Source organism: Haemaphysalis longicornis, unplaced genomic scaffold (genome assembly GCF_048455015.1).
Source record: "Haemaphysalis longicornis isolate Haplotype H1 unplaced genomic scaffold, Haemaphysalis longicornis Haplotype H1 scaffold_10, whole genome shotgun sequence".
Lineage (NCBI taxonomy): Eukaryota > Metazoa > Arthropoda > Arachnida > Ixodida > Ixodidae > Haemaphysalis > Haemaphysalis longicornis.
Genome location: NW_027526204.1, coordinates 60,944,133 through 60,965,538, shown reverse-complemented (window position 1 = coordinate 60,965,538; position 21,406 = coordinate 60,944,133). Strand labels below are relative to the sequence as shown.

Below are 21,406 nucleotides of genomic sequence, written 5' to 3'. Positions count from 1 at the left end.
AAAACATCCATACGTTTCTGGGGAGTGTGAAGAGCAAACGTAAATGGACACGTTTTTTTATTGCGTCGTTCACGGGCAAAACGTAGCCAGCGCATTTTCTAGCTGGTATGTGTTATTCGCCGTTTGACAACAAGAAAAATATTTTTCGGCGGCCTAGAATTAACTACTCGCTTCTTAAACGCAAAGCTAACTGATTCCGTCTTCTATCTTGAACCACACTACATGGCTAACAAATGGCTTTCCAACCACTGCGGTCCACTTAGTTTATGCGTTAGCAATTCAGCGACATGTTTGTTTTTTTGCAACCTAAAAATTACGTCATCTCAAATTTTCAACAAGTTTACACTTACAGCAGTTTACCATTTTTGTAACATTTTTTGTCAACTACATATGCTATGTCTATTGGAATCTGAATGCACGCTACCTGAAAACTGTCCCGTTATAAACAGAAAAACTCTTACCTGTGCTGAAAAAATCCCCCCTATTCCCACAGGAAGAATGTTGCGTCTCGCCTGGCTGCTGCGACCAGATAGAGAGATACAGAGTACTGGGACTGCCACAACGGCCAACCTCTCGCGTTTCACGCAGCTGTTTGAAAAAGTTGAAACCGAACCTCTGTACAGAACTGCACCGGAAGCAGTCATAATAGAAAAAAAAACATACAAGTGGTATGAGTAATGCACGTGACATGGATCGTAGCACATCGTATTTACTTTAAAAGGAGTTACTTGACAACCTAGACTTGTTGGAATCCCGTTTGTTTTTCGCTGGGACTGTTCAAAATCTAACGTATATTTATTCCTAAGTTATTCTCAATTGTCAATATTGGCAATATATTCCCAATTGGCATTGGGCAATATATTCCCAAATTATTTAACTCCAGTAAAATTGTAGTTCCCCCTGGCTGAATTATTTCACGTCAGTGCTCCCTCTCGGGTTGTAAAGCAATAGATTCGCATGGAATGCTGTCTTTTTTCTCTTTTATGCCGACCTGCAGCTAGCGTCATGAACTTTCGAAACTTCGCTCGCAGCAAAACGCTTAATTGCGCAGCGAATGTGACCTTGCTCAAAGCAGAACGCAGACATTAGGAGTGCGATAAAATGGTGAAGCAGGTTGTTTTCCCAGAATCATGAACGTTGAATGCAGCCATGCGTATTACCGATGCCGATGCCGATGGTAACGGCGCCCTTAAACTGTAGCTTGTGAAACAGTCTCTTGTGGGTGTAGGCATGCCACCCTCTTGAAATTCAATTTTTGGGTTCCACTCATCCACTGTAGCTACACATCTGCTATGAGGGGTTCCGCAGTTGAGAACAACGGATTAATGTTGACTAAGTTGTGATCCCAAGTCGCCACGAAACCTCGACACATGGCCATTTCTGGTTTTCTCCTCCATCAGAAAAGCGGCTGCCGTGGTCAGATGGAAACCGCACAGCGCTTTCCAAATTTTACACGCTACGTATGTTTAACAGCAGACATATCGTTATTTCGTGTCTGTAGGTGGAAAAAACGCCAACTACAAGGATGCCGCAAGAGGAAACCAAAGCGTCTATCGTGTCTTTTTAATCCATTCTCGACGTTGATACTTGTTTCTACGAATATATAACACCAGCCAACAAAAGGAGCAGTGAGCCCTTACTGATATTTCAGTTGGAATGTCTCGTTTGTACCAGAAAGTACCGATGTGGGATGGGTGGGAAACTAATCAAAAATGTGTTGAATGCGACGAGTGGCTGAGAGCTAAAAACGCTTGGGAATATACTTGTCAACATTTTTATTTTGTCTGTTACATCACTGCAAACACGCTTTAGCAGTGACGTCCAAACTATATTAGTTTTAAGCCTGTTCCCTTAGGTGTCGAGCATCAGCGCTGAGAACTGGCAGTCTTGTTCATTTCTTCAGTCACTTGCATTGCGAGTGGTGGACATGACATAGTAATGTAAAATGGCACACAGCTGAGATTTTCGGTGTCCTGAGGAACTAACTTGAGGAACAAGTGGCGAGCATTTGCACACACGCTGACGGTTTGGGGGAGGGGGCAGCTTATGAGACATAAAGTGCTCACAAGCATGTGGTGCGTCTTCTTAACAATAGGAAAAGTAGGGCAAGTTAGTGCGTGTTTTCCTAATGTACACGTCTTGCGCTTTTCTTCCTCTCTTCAACTGCACCATATTAGGATCAGTGCTTTCTGAACAAGATTTGAAGTTGAAACATTTCGCTTCAGCGCATTACTGTTTTCGCAAGAGCAAAAAGTGAAGTAGCAAGCCCCGCCGTTTGTGGGGCTAACCTCTTCAGTATTCATTAAAGTTTTCTCTCTCTCTCTCTGTCCCTGTAGACACACTACCCACGTGTGTGGTTTCCAACTTTTATTATTGGTACTTCCTGAACATAAAACCACCATTACACGCCGTTATTGTGAGAGTGTTGGCACGAAATATAACGTAGCGGTACACAGTAATACTGCAAATGTTCCATACATTTTCCCATTTCGGTTATAAAAGTGACCCAAGTAAAGATGCAGGTGCAACCTAACATATTGTACGATACCTTTCAAACCTCGAGAACAAGTCAGCATTGAATATGTAAACAACGTGCATAATCACAGAACTCCATCACTGTCATTTGTTATGGTGAAAGTTTGTATCCTCAGAAGGCTTAGAGCAACTATCATTTGCGTGTTACGCCTGTGAATACAACACGTCAAAGGATGTTACAGAAGCAGGTTAACTGTTTAATGCGCTGATACATTTGAATTGCAGTAGGCAATTATTATGAAACTTCAATATGAAAAAGACATTCTGAAGTAACGAATCCCATCACTGCCTTTGGTTGGTAAAAGTGTATTTCAAAGTGAACGTATTCGGTTTACACAGACAGTATGAAATAAGCCGTTAGCACGAAGTACTGAATGGCATGCCAGTTTTATTGTAGTAAGGTTTACAATGAACTTTCATAACCCCGCTTTTGATGGCAGAATTAATGTTCGCTTGAGATAAAAAAGGGACCAGAAACACTGCCAACATCCTGTCCGCTTTGACACACAGTCCTCACCGAGGTTGATTGAGAGCGTCATAATGATCCTTTCGTTTTGGTCCCCCACATCATTCCTCCTTTTGAACTACACTGTCAGTATGCGAAGACTAAAATTTCAGCGCTTGTTTTAAAGTTTTCGAACTGTAAAATCACCATCGTGGAGAACCTTAAGCCTATATTACAAGTTTTATGTTTCTGCTTCTGTAAATACCGATCAAGCGGGAAAAAAGCATTGTGGTAAGTTCTAAATGTTCTTTCGTGCTCTCATTAGACCGAGCTACCATCGTAGCAACAAACGCAGATGCAGCTGAGGGTATAGGGAGTCAATGAGAGACGTATTTAATTAAGCTATACTTCTGACAGAAGTGGCTCGTGTTCTGAAATGTTACTGGCGTTTACCTAAGCCACAATATGTCTGTTTTGTTTTATTTTCGTCAACCTATAACAAAGACTGGTAAAGTTGAATACAAACAGTACTTTTATTTTCTTGCCTTTTTGAAGTTGATATGCAACATATTATAAATACAACGCCACTATTTGGCTAGATCTTCGAGATCTTGTGAAGATATTGCGATACTACTTTTTCTTCTGCCGCGCGCTACTGCTCACTCTTGAGTTCAGGATATTTTTAACCCCCTGTGACAAGTCATATTCACACAATTTTTCGGAATAGCTGTAATATGATAAATACTAGCGGCATAAAATTGTACATATGCGCAAAGCTCTGAAAACCAAGGTGTCGAACCGGAATTTATTCGGGTTCGGTTCAGGTTCGGGTTTGAGCCTTCCGGATGCGGTTCTGGGTTCGGTTCCGGAGCACCATTGCGTTTAGATTCAACACCGCTCGAGCCGGTTCAAACAGGTTCCAATTGGTTTGGAGGGAAAAAAGCAGTAGTGTTTTCGGTGCTTTACTCCTTTAGTGCTGCGTTTTCGTGTCTCTAACACGCCGGTATAAAAACAGATTCATAATTAAGGTTTCTTTCTGCAAATGTTTTAACTTGACCAACTTAACTGCACAATCCACAGCAAAACGTTTTCCGTGGCAGGTCAACGATTTCAACACTCACCGAAGCGAAGTAAACGGTTCTCAGGGCACTTAGAGCTGATTATGTGTGTGAATGTGAAAGCATTACACTTAATGACCACAAGTTTATTTTTATTCAGTTAGTTTAGTTCATTTGTACAGTTTTTTTTACCCTCGGCTCATAATGTCGCCGTTTCATACCACCCAGTTGTTTTCTCGAGGAAACAAAGAAATTGGCTGACGATTACGGCACTCCCTATTGCTGCATTTTAAGCGCAGCGCGAACTGCAGTCTCGCCGGTGACAGCGCATAGCTGCCTTGTCTCTGTGAATGATTGCGTCATCAGTGAACGCACAACGGCGCGCGTTACCCTGGCGTTGTCTCGTAGCGCGTCGCCGCCGGGAGGCATGTCTCGCGCGGCCTCGGCGTACCGCTCTCCCTCTCACATTTTCACCATACCTTCATCCTCCGCTTTGCTGCTCGCTCTATCTTAGGTGGCTTCTAGGTTTTTTCGGTTACAACGAGGCTGACGCCGAGACACAACGCGAAACTACAGGAGCGGGCCCTTAAGAGCTGCGCTGTAAAACAATACATCTACGTAGCCGCCGCGGTGCCGCCTTGTGATCCACACCCCTTGCCGACCAGTGACGAGCCGCACCTCGTCCCCAAATAATGCATCCCCGTCGCATTCTCCTGGCCGGCAGGCATGTAACCTCCTAGCCTATGGGCAGCGTCCCAGTGCCGCCCACGCCCACGCCCCCTCCCCCTCACCCACCTCCCTCCTTGCGTCATCCTCGCCTGAATGTTCTGGCAATGGGCAGCCTCCCTTCAGGATGCCCATTGCCCCGCTAGTCCACCACCGTTTTCTGATCGAGTTACGCCGTGGTTCGGCTTTGCACCCCCCTCCTCCACTGGCCTGCTCGTGAGGGGCCGACTCTCGTCCCCAAATCACGCATCCCCGCCGGAATCTTCTGGCTGGCAGGCAGACAGGCAGGCAGGTAGTTCACTGCCATGCGGGCAGCCTCTTTGGCGGACAGGCAACTTATCGAGCTAGCAGAGAGCCTGTCCGACCGCCACTCCTTCAAAAATGTACACAAGCACGCGCGCACGCATACATTTTTTCGCACAATGGCGTAAAAATTTCGCATTGAAAGAAATTGGTTGCTCTGCTACGCTTTCCATGTGCCTATAGTTTAAACGCCTTTTTAGCTTTACTCGGGGTCATTAGCAGCGCTAGAAATCGACAACTCTCCGGCGCTGGCGTCAGCCTCAACCTGTCAAAGTGGCCGGTGGCCCTTACAGATATTCCATGCTCCCCACGGTCAACCTGCTAACGAGCCGGCTAGAAGAAAGGAACGGCTATAATGACTCCCTAATTATAGGGAAACATCGGTGATAGCAACGTGCTAATGACACTTCGGCGACACTTCACAGATGCCCCACTGGATGGTGCGCCAGTGGTCATTTCTTGGGTATGCCCCTCAATGCCCCTGGGTAGGGGCATTGAGGCAAGGGGCATGCCCCCTTGGATATGCCCCTGTACCTAATGGCTGCCGCAAAATCGCGCACACTTAGGGCCTCGACAAAGAAGCTGAACTCCTTGGACTCGGGGCGCTTCAACAACTGCAACACTCTGAACCAACTAACGTCACTAAGTTCAGACTAATTACGAACTCTTATACAGCGTTAGACGAGCTCAACAATGCCACACTCACAATAAAACTGGCAACAACAATATAGCACTACTAAACATACTCCAGCAACAAGGCACGATTGTTCAATTTACGTGCACGCCTGGTTACACTGTTAGAGCAGATTAAAATCAGAAAAGCCACGACGCTACAAGAGAGTGCCTCCTAATCTCTCCTCCCCTGATTCCCAACCCTCTGCCTGCGCTTACTCCAGCGACATGGTATTTGCAGCACCAACGCCTGCAACAAAAAAGCCGTAAGCGACCACAGGACATTACCCCCCAGAGCTTCCTGCCTGCTGGAATCCCCCTCAGACAGCAAGAAGAAATTTTTATTAACAAGGCCTACGCCAACGCGGCCTATGCCCCAGGTGTAGCACGAAAATGGTATAACAGCGCTACTTCCCTCACATTGACACCCACGTGTACCTTTTGTGGGCAGGCTAGAGCGCCTAACCTGAACCATCTAATCTGGAACTGTCCGATATTCGAAAAGGGCAGAGCCGCCCTCCATTGCCATCTGACGCTCACAGCTACTCCGGAGTAAGGCATTCTTGCTCGGAGCAATAGGCCAATACGCACTAGAGAGTGGTCTCTGTAAATCAGTAGACAGCGGGCCCGATCATGTATTTTAGGAGGCCCACAAAATTGAAGACGCCCACGAAATGACCTAAAATCCCACAATGACCTTTAGTGCTATCCCCTTTCATGCCTTTTCTACTTACCTCCTTGCCCTCAAGGTGCTTTATGCCTCCTTTAAAATAAAGCCTATTCATTCATTCATTCATTCATTCATTCATTCATTCATTCATTCATTCATTCATTCATTTTTAATCGACAAACCATAGCGATTGGGTTCTAGAAAAGATGTTACTTAGTGAATTCGCAATCAGCGGTAGTAGTCACTGGTAGTCCGAGGCTTCAGAACCGTAGCATGAAGGAAATGAAAGCTTTAAAGAATGCTGATTGCCTTTGCGACAAACCAGCTGATCGCTTCCCATTTCTTTATTTCAGTTTAGTTGCTTTCTACAGTCGTACCTCATATATTTTAAGTTTCGAAAACTCTTGGATGAATACTAGATATAGATTAGGCAAGTATTTATTAAATTCAGTGCTAGATGTCAGTCTTACGCTCGAAACAACTCAGCAGCGCAATACGTGCATGAAAAATGACATTTTATGGCATTCAGGTGGTCATCCCCTAAAACGTTCCGCCTAGGTTGTGCGCAACTAAATCTCCTGAATGGTCGAGAGGGAGAGCGCCGAACAATTTCCAAATGCCAACGACCTCAACGATATCGAGGTTAATCCGAACCACTAATCCACCTTACCCGGCCGGCTAAGTCCTCTAATCCAAATTAATCAGCAAACTAATTCAACTGATTCACGTTGGCTCATCCACTAATCTCACTATCCTCCCCAGTCTACCCACGGATCTACATTAGTCGACTTTAGTCCATGCGCCAAGGCCTTATTTGAAAACTGACTAGATTCAAGATGATATGAAAATGCTGTCACATCTACTTTAACAGTGGAGTTGAGAATTCCTCAAAGTGTTGTGTCTCTATTGCTATTTTCTTTTAGAAGCAGTAAGCAGGAAAGACAAGGTCGCTGCTCAAGAACAATTGCAGGTGACATAAGGGACTGCAAGTGTTTGTGTCTCACTGCTGTTTCTATAATACTGTCTATTCAAACAAGAATGGGCTAGATGTAGATTTATTGTTGATGATGTCCATGAAGGCCTTCGCGAAGGGCCGGGATGCATTAAAAAAACAGTACATTGAAGACGTCCCAATATTAAACACCATGTATGTGAATGGAAACCATGAAGAATAAGCCATGATATGTTGCCTCATAGTATACGTTCTAGCTTAATCTATTCTAAATGCAAAATAAAATTGGGGGAGATGGGCAGTATACAATATACGGACAACATTAAATCAAATTGAGGGTAATAATAACAAGAGAACCTGATAGTTGACTGTGGGAGTTTAACGCGCCGACGCAACGCAGGCGATGAGGCGCGCCGTAGTGGGGGGCTCCGGATTAATTTTGACCACCTGGGGATCTTTAACGTGCGCCGAAATCTCGTACACACGGTCGTTCTTGCTTTTCGCCTCCATCAGAAAAGCGGCCGCCACGGCCGGGAATCGAACCCTCGAGCTCGTGCTCAGCAGCGCAACGCCTTAGCCACTGAGCCACCGCGGCGGGTAGGTTGTGGGACTACAGACAATGCACAATACCTGGGCCCGCTTGCACGAACACACGTTCTTATTGGCAATCTTATTTACAGTCTAGTCTTATTCGCGGACTTCAATAAGACCACGAATAAGATTCGGACTAGTGCGCTTGCTCGAAAGCACTCGGGCCAGTCTAGAGAGCGGTCTTATTGAAGACTTATTGAAGACAGCGGGTACCTACATGAGCACAAGAGAGGCCCCTAGGGAAAAGCGGGGAATACGCCGTAAAACTGCTTGTTGCCGTCGCCGGCGTTGGGCAAGCGTTTATTTCCAACCATGATTGGATAAATTCAAGAAATGCTGATCATCAGACGCCGTATTTGGTCCTTGTGACACATACGTTACAATGATCCGCCATCCTTGGTACGCCAACTCACGCGGCCGGGCCTCGGTCGCCCGGCCGCGTAAAACAAAGATCGTCTGCTCGAAGCGTGGGCCCGAAAAACCCACTGGGCTGACGCAAAAAGCAGCGACGTTGTCTGACGTTGTCGCAACACGAGTCGTGCGTTCATCTCACCGTAAATTAGAAAGTCGCGAATGGCTTCGGGTTAGTCGTCGTAGACTCGGATGCAACGAGCACTCCAGCGGCTCACGCCGCCTGGAACGGCGACACGTCACACGATCGCAACAACCCGCTGCCTAGCCGGCAGCACGTTAGCGAGGGCTGCCGATGTAAACAATCGCGCTGTAGAATATAGCCGAATGTTTGTATTATGCATGCTGCTTTTACGTGCCGCCTCCGGATCTCATTTGCTCAAGCAGAATGCGCTTCGTAACCGCCACTTTCGAAGAGAAGGATGGAAAGACGCGAGTCTGCGCAGCTTCTCGTTGAAAACGTGATTTTATTTGACGCTCACGGGCAGAGGTACTACAGGCTGCTAGCGTTTTGACGTTGTGTGTAATTTTGTTGTCACATTGTAGTTCTATTGTGAACGCCTATTTGTTGTTCCTGGGTTAATGGGCATGATTTTATAAAACAATACATTTATAAAACAAACAAATATATTATAAAACAATCCTTTCCGTGCCACCTTTTCGTAGCTACTGTAATGACAGCCGACATAGCAGACGATCACACATTCACACCGCGCTCTTGGCCGCCCGATGTCTACTCGGGACTAATATCGGGCCGCAGACTATCATTCCTGTCCATCTTTGTTTGACGTGAGGGAGAAAAAAAGCCGCTCTACCCGGGAAAAAGAAGCACACGCCCATAGCGCACAGCGAAAGTTGAAAACGGTGGTTGGCCGCAGCCATCGGTACCACATCAAAGTAGGTAGGCCTTGCGGCTTCCAGCGCCGCCGTTGTCTGTCCCCTTCCACCGTCCCTCCCGACGGCGTTTCCAACGGCGCCGATCTCCTCGGAACAGGCATTTGTTTGTTCGAAGCATACGGTAAAGCGGCCGCCGCGCGGCTTCATTCGCCACTTCTACGGCTTTTGTGCTCGTTTTTTACGGTATGGAGGTCGATCTTTATGATGAAATGACCGACCACGTCAGCATAAGACTGTGAATAAGACTGCTCGGAGCAGGCTTATTCACAGTCTTATTGCGTTCTTATTTAGAGTCTTATTCGCTGTCTTATAAGTTTCCAGAAAGCGTCTTATAGCCTAGGGAACATAAGACCCCGAATAAGACTGCTAATAAGATTAGACTGCGAATAAGACTGTCTTATTTGGCTTCGAGCAAGCGGGCCCTGGTGGTGCTGTCGGGCGAGTGGTAAAAATATATTGAGACGCAAGGTAGAGCACTAGAAATAACAGTGTTGAAGCCCCGGAACTGGCTCGAAACGGTTGCTTCGATTCGTTCGTTTGGCGTTGAGTTCCAAAATGGCGGGAAAAATGCGGTCTCGTTCAGGGACGGTTCCCAGCGAAAATTCGGGTTTGGCTCCGGTTTTCGCTTCAGTTCCGGTTTCGGTTCGACACCCTGCTGAAAACACAGTCACATTAAAACACTTTCTGACAGATAACAACCCAGCCAGACATTCCGATTATTTCAAGCAGCGGGATGATCTTCAAGAATAAATCAAGGGGCGACTACCTCCATAAAAACTAGGCTTAATTTAGCAAGTTACTGATTTTTTCATGCTGAAAACTTACTGTAGCACCAGGCGCGTAAACCGGGGTGTGTTCAAGTGGCAGAATATTCCACTTAATTTTAACAATGCTCTCGAATTTCCTGCCATTTTCAAATTTAATGCCTTCCATTTTTTTCGTGCTCTCTAAGCAATGACCCAGATTACCAAGAGAAAAAAAGGGACCCACTGGAGAAATAAGCCCTTAATTTTCACCCGATTTTGCAGCATTGCTGCGTTACCGTCAAAAAAACTTCCCTTCGAAGTAAACATTTCTTATTCATTCGAAGTATATAAACCACGTCGGTCGCGTTCTGTTGTAAAAATTTACTACCACTCCCTGTATAAACACGAATATACACCTGTAAGACGGGAGGGGATATATCCCGTTGAAGAAATTATATTATGTCGGTATAGACGGGAAGATATTCCATCGCGGTAGGGTGCAGCGCTCTTCCATGCACCACACGTCATTTGAAACAGTATTCCAACTCACACTCAAGTGCATACGCTTGATACACTTGGAAAAAAAATTAGAAGTGGCTTAGCTCGGCTATACCCGGATATAGGTAGCGTGAGCTAAGGTTCAGCTAGTTATTCTTAGGTTTCCTGTTTGTCTAGGATTAGCTGATTATCACGTTTACTGCTGCTAAGACGATTTACAATCCAACCCAGTCCAATCCAGTCCAGTCTAGTCCAGTCCAGTCCACTCCAATCCAATCCAGTCCGGTCCGGTCCGGTCCGGTCCGGTCCGGTCCGGTACGGTCCGGTACGGTTCCGTCCAGTCCAGTCCAGTCACTGCTCCTCGCGCATGCGCAGCACGGCTCTCCAGGAGCCACGCGAAACGGCTATCAAGTGGCTCCGGCGCAGCGTCAAACTTGGCTACTGCGCAACGGAGGCGCACAGCTGGGCACGCGCCGGCGCCAGCGCATCTGCCGCGGCTATGACGTCACTCCTCTAGAATGCGCAGACCGGCGAATGTGCAGACCCAATTCTCTACACACCCGTACTCCAATTGGATTGGATTTCCCGAATGCAATCTAATTTATTTCAATCCAATCCAACCCAATGCTCATCGCGCTTGCGCAGAACTAAAGTGAACTAGATAGTTCACTTTAGCAGAAAGGCCCTTCAAGGTCCACGAGAAACTGCTCAACCTCGACCAGTGTAGCTTACGCTACAAAAGGGTTCGACGGTGCGCACTCAACAACCCATCAGCACTCAATAACGAAGTATCGGCGTTATGCTGTGACGCGACAGTGTAATGAAATCATGGGTGGAGCGAGCGTTCGCCCAATGGTCTGGCTCGTATTCTTGGTGATTGATCATGGCGCATTGCCTGGGCGTCTGGGCGGCACCCACCGAACCACGTGGTTGTCACCGTCCTGGCAACAGACCTCCGAAACCGAAGGCTTATCCGGCAACCACATGTTGGCCGTACACTCCTATTTCAAGCAAAACGCCTCTCACCTCTCCACTACTGCCGGTGCACCACCCGCATGAGCAACCACGTTCCAGGAGCGCCTCCACAGATCTCACGTTTACGTCAGACATAGCGAAAGCCAGGCAGTTCTGCCTTCAACAACGCTTGGGCAGACACTACTACCCCATTCAACTCCAAGTGACCGCCACAAAAACAAAATAGGCAGCAAATAGGGATAACCCGGCTAACGAGCTTGAAAGCATTTGGGAGAAGCTTCGTTGCCGACCTCAGTCTCAATCTGGAGGAATGGGCGACCCAGCTCCTTTCTGAAGCTGACAAATACACCAAAGAGTGTCCACTAACTCAAGACCGTCCAGCCGTTCATGTCCACCTACTGCACCTCTGGGACAACCGAAATTGACTCCCCAAATTACGGGAAGCACACAACCCAAAGCGCAGGCTGCGAATCCGAACCGCCAAATTTACTGTCGCAGCAGAAAGCAATAATCTTCCGTTTCTAAAAATAAAGCGCAGGAAACACTGGGAACCCGCTCTTGGAACGGGCTCCCTTCTCTCATTGGAGCAAAAGAATCAAAATCAACTATCCACCAACCTCGAAGTCTTATACGCAACCTCGCAATCCCCGATCAATACGTCACACAAAAACTAAAACAACCTATCGAAGTGACATCGTTACAGCCTACCACAACATATCTTGCCATACACCTGCAGGCTGCAACCCCATTTCGTTACTACAAAACCATTCTTAATCACTTAAGTCAAGGCAGCAGTACACAACCTCACATAAAACACCACCCCAGAAACACAGTTCTTCAAAAACTCCATTCAACAGCCCTTGAAAACCAACCACACAATATCAAAAACCCCTGGACCGGCCAATGACGCCGGTTTAATACGAGGAGCGGCAGCCATTTTTCCGTTTTTCCGATGGAGCAACACCTGTCTGTCGAGATTCCGGCGCATTGAAGTGATTCTCATGTGCTCAAAATTATTCCGGAGCCCTCAGCCATGCCTTGCCTCGAAATTCCGGTGTTGTTCCATCTCGTAAAACTACAAAATTTAGAAACTGTCGAACAGTCACTGGAAAACTGGTGCACTAAACCCGCAATGGAAACACGCGCATATAAATGTCAGGCTTAAAACGGGAAAACCACAAAACCCCCAAACTTTACGACCAATGGAAAAGCCCTTTACGACCAATGGAAAAGCCCTAGAACGCACGGTCCATAACCTATTTCCCACACGCATCGAGGACAACGGCTACTTCCAGGAAATTGTGTGGATTCCGCCCACACTTCGTGCACGGGATGTTGTACTTGAACTGAAAGGTGTCAATAAAAACAAATAAGTGACAACAAACTCTCAAACCTGACACTAGACATCAAGGGAGCATCTAAAAACATATCACTCAATCAATCCTTCAAGCTCTCACCTCCACTAACTGCGTCCATTGTTCTAGGACTACACTGTATCATTTCTTGCAAGTCGTTTGGCGTAGGGCTAAGCCTGAGGTGCTTTCTTTCGGACCCTGGGAAAGAACTCAAAAAGCATGCCGTTTTTCAAATACTGGGGGCACAACACACTTCATTCATATACCCAGTCATTTAATCCCCTCAATATGGCCTAGCACAAGCACTGTGATCGCTAGGTCTCATTTTACACTTCGCTACAACCTCCAAGACTGAACCACGCGCCAAAAAACCACTCCACAGTGCTCAACGGCTCATATTCTGTACGCTGCATCCTCCCTGCCTCCGTTCTCAATCATTTCAGCAAATCGGACCACAGGTCCTGCTGGTCCATGTTAAAACAACCACTACTACTACCAAGACTCTTACCACCACTCCTAATGACTTCGGCCTTCCCAACAACACCCTTTAACATTCGTTTGCAACATTCTTGCGCTGCGCATAAGATCAAATTCATGGAGTGGTCTCCGAATAAGGTCACCAAAGTGTTGAAAATACTCAAGATGAAGCGCTGTAGTGGCAAGACGATAAGACTATCTGAAGTTAGCCACTCGAGGCTTTGTAGCATTTCCCCGTCGCCACCAAAGCTTCATTAGTGGCGTGAATGACGTTGACTGCGAAATTCTGACATTTCAGAGACTATTTACCATCTCCTGGGATTATTCGTGCGACTCCAATTGCAGAAAGACATCCTGCCCATCACTGACCCTTTTACACGTCTGCATTGGTTCCTGCTAAGTTCCAGAGCGGACACGTCACATGAGGACAGGGTATTCAAGTCTGTCATGGCGTTATTACAAAGTAAGGGCTTAGCAGCTAAATTGCAGGCCACAAAGATTTAAGCACCGAGATGAACTGTTCTGCATACACTCTACAGACATTCATTGGACAATCAACAGTTCAAGCTAGAGACTATCCTAGGACAAAGACCCCTACAATCGACTTCGCAGAAGGCAACAAAAGCCCTTTTGCGTTTTATGAAGGACACAGGTTTAGCTGAGAGACTCTAGTGCCCACGAAGGAACTAAAGTGTGTGCGCGACCCCGCTCCTATCCCCCCTTTTTCGCCTGCCATCTCTTTTATCCCCTGAACACCCCTTCCCCAGTGCCGAGTAGCAATCCGGGCTCTAAGCCTGGATAACCTCTCGGCTTTTCCATTCGCTTTTCTCCTCCTCCTCCTCCAGTTCTGAATACAGTAATGCCCTCACCGATGCCTCACCTTCACCACTGCCACCCTCAGTGCACGCTCCTTTTCCTCTTTCGCATAAGCGATAAACTGGTCGTAGTTTATCGATAAAACCGACCTTCCTGTGTTGTCCTTTTAATAAAATTCTTGCCCTCTCTCTCATAGTCCCCTATGCATCTTTTGGGGGCGTGTACTCTAGGAGCAATCAGTGCGCGGCGAGGCTGGAGAATTAGAACAAAGCATTTATTTCAGAAACATTTAAAACCTGGTTTCGACAGTTTGCTCCCAAATAAGCTTATTGTGACGTTTTTCATTAGCAACCCAAAAAAAACTTCCCGAATATTTCAAAAATACCACTAAATATAACTCTGCAAACTTTTAAGGAAACCGCATGAGATCTGAAACAAACTACCTGTTGCATTTTTTCCTATCAGAGGCCCGAGCAATTTCATCGCATCTCTGTTAGCTAAGGTACGAGCTTTTGCGGGCACCAGCGCACCAGTGTCCAAAAATGCGATTGGAAATACAATGTTTCGCAGGATAATTCGGCACGTCGCATACCTGCGCAGCGGTTTTCAGGTAGCGTGTGCGTTTTAAGTGCGGAGCACTTTAGAGGCCCGTCTTGCCATCGTAGCTCGTCTGCGGTCACGGAATCTAGCCACCGCAGTCACGTGGAACCACTAGCCTAAACAGGGTCACGCGGCGCCACGCACCCAAACGGTCTTCCAAAAGATAACCGCTTGAAAACAGGTGCATTTGTCCATCCAAGCAGGTACAGAACAAGCATCGATAGACTATGCGTCAAGTAACAAATACTATTACAAAAGGGAAACGCAAGCAAAAACAACAATGCACGAACCCATTTCCTGTCCCGTATTGCGGTTCAAAATCCGAATTCTAGCTTTGGACAAACAATAAAAAGTATTAATGCCCCAATTCCAACTCAAGCACCGCCGACCATGCCACGGAACTTCCCGTCCTGGAATCTGACGCCTCTCCGGATAAAATCATTCATACCCGGAATTGATAAAAAAAAAACATATACCTCAAATTGGCCTGCTGCAGATGACGCTTGCACACATTAACAGATTTTACTCGGCAACTACTCACATTTATACCGATGGATCGGCAACACCTGAGTGCAGCTCCTCGGGAATTTTCATTCCATGAAGTGAAAAAGCATTTTCATATCGGCTTGAGCGACCAACTTCGCCTGCGTCGGCGGAGCTCTACGGGATTAAAGGACTTCGATATATTCTACGCCAGCCGCCGACATGTTGGACCGTTTTCTCTGATTCGAGGGCAGCACTTCAAAGCTTACAACGCGCTAGCTGTTTCAGCTTTCACGAACATGTCCAGCGCGACGTAAAGTATTTGCACCATCTGGCATACGTCGCTGGACATCGCGTTACCTTCCAATGGCTCCCAGGCCGCAGCGGCATCATGGGAAATGAGAAAGCGGACGAGGCTGCCCACAGGGGCCTACAAATGAGAAAAAGAAGGAAGATTTTCTTCACGAAGCATGATGCCGCCACAATTACGAAGGCACTTGCTCTGTCGGAAAGGAACCGTTTATGGTCCTTGCAGCAGCATCATTACGGCTTTTTATATTCCATAGACCCATATATCAGAATGCGGCTGCCAGAGCGTCTACCCCGCCACTTGGAGACGTTGCTGCATAGACTTCGCTTAATGCAGCACTAACAAATTCCTATCTACATCGGATCGGCCAGACATCAAGCCCATATTGCGACAATTGTGGTTCACTTGAAACTGTTGAACACATATTACTGGAATGCTCTGCCTATGCCGACTCAAGGTGCCGTTTACAACATAAAATTGATTGCCTCCACCCTGGACCATTGACATTAAGATTGGTACTTGGACCATGGCCCTCTCCCTCCGCTCAGCGCAAAATCTTGTCCGCGCTATTCGAATTCCTCAAGGACATTGGTGTGTCCACGAAATTGTAGTCGTTCCTCCATCTCACGAGCCTTTGAACTCAATACCCTGAAGAAGGATCATATTTTATTTTTTTTTCACTACTACTACTCTCCTTTTCTTCACTACACCTACTACCTTTTTCCCTCTCCTCCTTTCCCCGCAGAGTAGCATGCCGGCGAACTAATGTCGGCAAACCTCTCTGCACTTTCCTCTTTAATAAAGAGTTTCTCTCTCTCTCCAATAATGGCTGCCTCTGGCCGACATACAAGTTGTAACTACTTGTACCACGCAGGGTACGAAATAGACAGCGTGGAAAGGTAAGTTGTTGACCAACGCGAACATAATTTCAGGGTTAAGACTCCGCGAATGTTAGTAGTGGTGTTCCAATTTTAAATCGTTACAGATCCACATATGGGATGGCGAACACTACTGATAGCTATGTATCGTGCTATTAGTATGGTCACAAGGCTAATATTCTACGATTAGAATTTCCAAACGTTTGCTGTTTGCCTTGATGAAGCGGCACGATCACCGCAGGAGTAATGCAGGAGGAAGCGTGGCGAGCTCTGCTTCCAGATATTCGAACAGACGCGTGCGCATGCGCAGCAGCATTGACAACATAGCCTTGGAAGGCCGGGACAGGAGTGACGTGACACCACGATGCCTCCATACAACCAGGGTCCCCACACACAACAGAAACGCCACTAGGGCACCGTGCGATTTTGAGCGCTCCCCGAGGCGTACTTCAAACGTCCTGGACATCAGCGTCCAACACATCAATGCTACACAACAATGAAAGTTTGCGTGTCGCAGTTTCATTTTGTTCGTATTGACTGTGTTACGCCCCGTTATTACTGTATTATTCCCCCACGCTTTCAAGCGGTCTACAGTGGGCAAAACACCCCTACCACGCTGCCACCCGAAATCTCTAACGTCCGCTTCGTTAGCGCGAGTGCGATCGCCACGCCCGCAATGTACAACAATACTGAGCGACTCGCGCTCGGCCATCGCGAACTTCGCCAAGGACAAAGTGTGTACAGTGCAGTGCGCGTAGTGCAGTGTTGTGCAGTGAACAGTGAATCGGTGCCGGCTACCCACATCCGTTGGTTTCCGGCGCACATGAACGCTAGCACCGACGGCAGCGGCCACCCTAACCGCAACGAGACAGCGGACGCCGCCGCGCTCGCACTTACCAACCGCGCGGCGCCCCCCCCGCATCTCTCAGGCGGAAAGGCAGCAGGACTCAGACCAGGAACCCCTCGTGACTTACGCCGAAATACTACAGTGGTACCGCCTCGGCAGACAGCTTCGGCCGCCCCCACACCCCAAGCTCACCAGGGCTGAAGCAGTGCTGTATAGACATTTACAGACAAACTCTGTGATAACTCCGGTGCTGGCGCAATATGTGTGTCCAGAAGTGTACGAAAGTGTGCTGTGCAGTGTGTGCGCGAAAACGAACGCGACCTTGGCCCACCTACTGTGGGACTGTGAACTAAATCCAGTGGAGGCAACCGCCTCAACGCGTTGGCCGGACGATATCACAAGTGCTATGGACTCGTCTGACCACTATGTTCAACTCCGGGCAGTCCAGCGGCTCGAGGCTGCTCTTGCAGGGCAGAAGCGTAGGGAGGCGCCGACGGGAGGTCTGAGGGATCCCACCCGACGACCCTCCGCGCGTCGACCTCGTAGACGCCAGCAAGGCGTTGTCTCGGGGACGACTTAGGAAACGTCAAGGAGGGGGCAGGCCCTGAGTGGCTCCCGCCCACCTCCCCCCGCAGGACAATTCAATAAAGTCTTTCTCTCTCTCTCTCTCTAACGTCCGCTGGGAGAACGCAAGGAATAAGCTGTCTCCAGCGCGCCTTTTTAGAGCTCACTTTCTGCTCCACAGTGAGTTGCGCCACAGCAAGTTGGTCACAAAGTTTGCTTGAGCAATGTCCGAAATTTTCATGTCTGGAATCTGTGCTATCAATTCCCGATTAGATCAGTTGGATTCAATAAACTTTCTTTAGGCCCGGAGAATGACGTTTTTACGCACCGCGACGCGGGCCTCGGTGTCGTCCCGGTGAGTAGCTACTAGTCAGCCGAGACGCGAGCTAGCCGTTGCCGGCTCGCGAGTCTCATGCCTTCAGAGCGCCCGCAGGACCTGCTGGACTGCCCGGTGTTGATGCTCGTAAGTGTAGCTCTTTGCGGCTTCTGCAAGCCCTGGCGGGATGGTTCTTGACGTCGCTTCGACTGGGTTCATGACACAGTCCCACAAGATGTGTTTCTGGTCTGCAGTGTCTCTGCATCAGACCTTCCACTTCTCGGTCGGGTTCACCTCCGGACACATTCGGTACATCAGAGCCGGGATAGGTAGGGACCCGGTCTGAAGCTGTCTTAGTAGCACTGCCTCCGCCCAGCTCAACCCCGATTCCGGAAGTGGGGAGGTCCTACGAGCCAGGCGGCGGTAGGCTCCGGTGATTTCGCCATAATCCGTCATTGAGTCTTAGCACCAAACGACGTTGGAAAGGTTTTCGTGACATAGGTGTAGAATGGCGGCGGTTCCTCTGCCAAAGGACAGATGTGGGGTTTACTGTAAAACACGCGTCGCGCTGTGCCGAGGAAGCAGCATTGGGCAGCAGCAGTTGCGGCGAAAGGAGAGCAGGCTGACAGCATTAGCTTTTGCAGGCTGTTTCCGGCGGTTAACTCAGCGCAGATTTGGTTTGCTGCTTTGGGTGTGGCTGTGCTTGCACGCCTGCCCAGCAGCAGCTTTCCCGAAAGACCTTTCTGCGTCTGCAACGACAGCCCGCTGAGCACCTTACCACCTCCGGGAGGATAAAAGCCTGAAACGCACACTTTCAGCAGCATTGTGCATCATCAGTTGCGGCGAAAGGAGCGCAGGCTGACAGCATTCGTTTTTGCAGGTTGGTTTGAGTTCTTTGCGCCAGTTTTCTCAATTTAAAGCCGCAACTGCTGCCCAACGCGACTTCTTTGATTGTCTGTGTGCTCTGTTTGCTATGCCTATATACTTGCGCAGAACTTGCCAAACGAATCGATTCTCTTGAGGCCTTTCTCAAGGACAACATTGATTCTGTGGTGAAAGACCTTGCCACGAAAATGCTTAAGTTTGAGGACCAGAGTGTTCGTGAGCATGTAAAATTGGCCGAGATAGTGGGGGTGGTGAGCGATAAATATGATTCCGTGTTAGCGCCAAATGCTGAACTTGTCGCAGCCAGTAAGGAACTCATGGCGCGCAACGAAGTCCTTGGAAAGAAAGTGACTGACATTGAACAGTATTCAAGGTTAAGTAACGTCAAGATTAAGGGCATTCCTACAACAAAAGGCGAAGACAGCAAAGCGATACTCCAGTGTGTCGCTAACGCGATTGAATGCCCTATCTCGCCCGCTGACATTGATACTGTCCACCGTGTGTCCACCAAGTCTAAAGAAAATTCCTGATCGCACGTTTTTGTTCTTGGGACAAAAAAAATGCGTTCGTTCGCAAGTCCCTAAAGGCTCCGCTTCATGCTAGCCAGCTTGGTTTTTCCGGAGAAAACTACCAGCCCATTTTTGTGAACGACCACCTTACCATTGATAACAAGCGTTTGTTTGCGAAAGCACTGGCTGAAAAAGGGAAAAAATGGCAGTTCCTCTAGACTGATGAGTCATATGTTGGCTCGAATGAACGAGGACTTCAAAGTCAGTCGCATAGTCCCTGAAGCTGACCTGCGCACCTTCAACTGAACCATTCATCCGCGCACACGCTCCTTCGCACCCTTTCCAATGTCTGTTTGATACCCCCATGTTTAGCGGCATCACCTTAAATTTTGACCTAATCGATGACTCACCATGACTATGTCATGATTATAACCTCGAAGCATTTCTTCACTTGTCCAACGTGATTCCCCTCATCAAGGCCTTGTTGATGATGATGCTTAGTGGCTGCCCCTTTGTAACGGGGTGGCGTTGCACAGTGGCCTTAGTCGCAACGCCACTGTACAATCACCTCGCCAAAAATTACAAACAAATTGAATGAAAAAATATTACCAAAATAAAAAAAATACTTTTACGAAATTTTTGGGCTAGTCTGACTTCTTTGTTCACATGTCTTCCCAGATCCTTCTCTGCTCTTTTCCTACCAATATTATAACCTTCATTTACAAACCTCTACTGCTGTCCAATTCACTTTTCCGCTAACCTTAAAGCCAAGGGCTTCCGGAAGCTGGATGGCTCCATCACTGAAGACTGGACGGATACTTTTGCACTCCGTTACAATATGTCGCATGGTTTCTGGCTCATTTCCGCAGCCTGCGCGTAGTTCTTCCTGTACCGGCTCGCGGATAAGCGTTTTGGTCCGCAAGAAACCCGCCTGGGCTTCAAAAAGCAATGCCCTCCCTTTGGTATTATCGAATAACTTTTCCATTGTGATCTTCTGCTTCCCGATCCTGTAGATATCTAAGGACTTCTTCGCATCCATCCTCTTTTTCCAGGTAGTTGTCTTTGTTTCTTTCACTTCATTTTTTATTTCCTTGGTCGTTTCCCCTGCACTTCCAGGTTTCATATACTTTGTCTTGAGCCTTCTGGTTCTTTCCCTCCACTGTGTATCCACGCTCTTCATGTAAAGATACCGTAACACTTTGGCCGCCCATCTCTGGTCATCCATATTTCTAAGTCGTTCTTCAAAACATATTTTGCTCTGTGCTTCAATCACTTCGAAGGATGCCCATCCCATGCCTCCCTGCACTGCCTCATTTGTTGTTTTACTGTGTGCTCCTAATGCCAATCGACCTACCGCCCTCTGATTTACTTCTTGCCCTGGTTGAATCTCTGATTTGACACACACTACTGCGTTTGTAAAAGTGAGTGCTGGTACCATTACTCCTTTCCAGATTCCACTCACTACTTCATATCTGTTATATCACCACAGTGCTGCGTGCTTCATGATAGAGGCGTTTCTTCTGCATTTCGTTCTTAATGCTCCTCGTGAGTTTTTAGATACGCCTGACCTTCGTTTAACCATATGCCGAGATATTTGTATGCCGTTACTCACGGTATTGCTGCTTTTTGAACGAATACCGATTCGTTACGGGCGTTGTCATTAAAAACTACAACTCCCGACTTTGCTGTGCTAAACTCTAACCCCAGTTCAGTGGCTTCTTCCCCGCAGATATCTGTGAGCTATTGCAGACACTGTTTGCTATCTGCTAGTAGTACTATGTCATCTGCATATATCAGTCCCGGGATATGTTGTTCCACTTCCTGTCCTTTGCGGCTATAACATAGATTGAAACCTATTTTACTGCCTTCAAGCTTTCTTTCTAGTCT

General features: G+C 47.6%; 1 protein-coding gene across 3 annotated transcripts in view; it reads right to left on the bottom strand.

The window, feature by feature from the left end:
* Window positions 1-21,406, bottom strand: part of LOC144158623 (uncharacterized) — a 141,308-nt gene that overhangs the window by 109,623 nt on the left and 10,279 nt on the right. For 2 of the 3 annotated variants that reach the window (XM_077689639.1, XM_077689641.1), the window contains exon 1: window positions 462-585. The exons of the other annotated variant lie outside the window; for it this stretch is intronic. The gene's annotated coding sequence lies outside the window, so the exon portion shown is untranslated. Of the gene's footprint in view, window positions 1-461; window positions 586-21,406 lie in introns of those variants that run through there. 3 annotated transcript variants of the gene reach the window in all.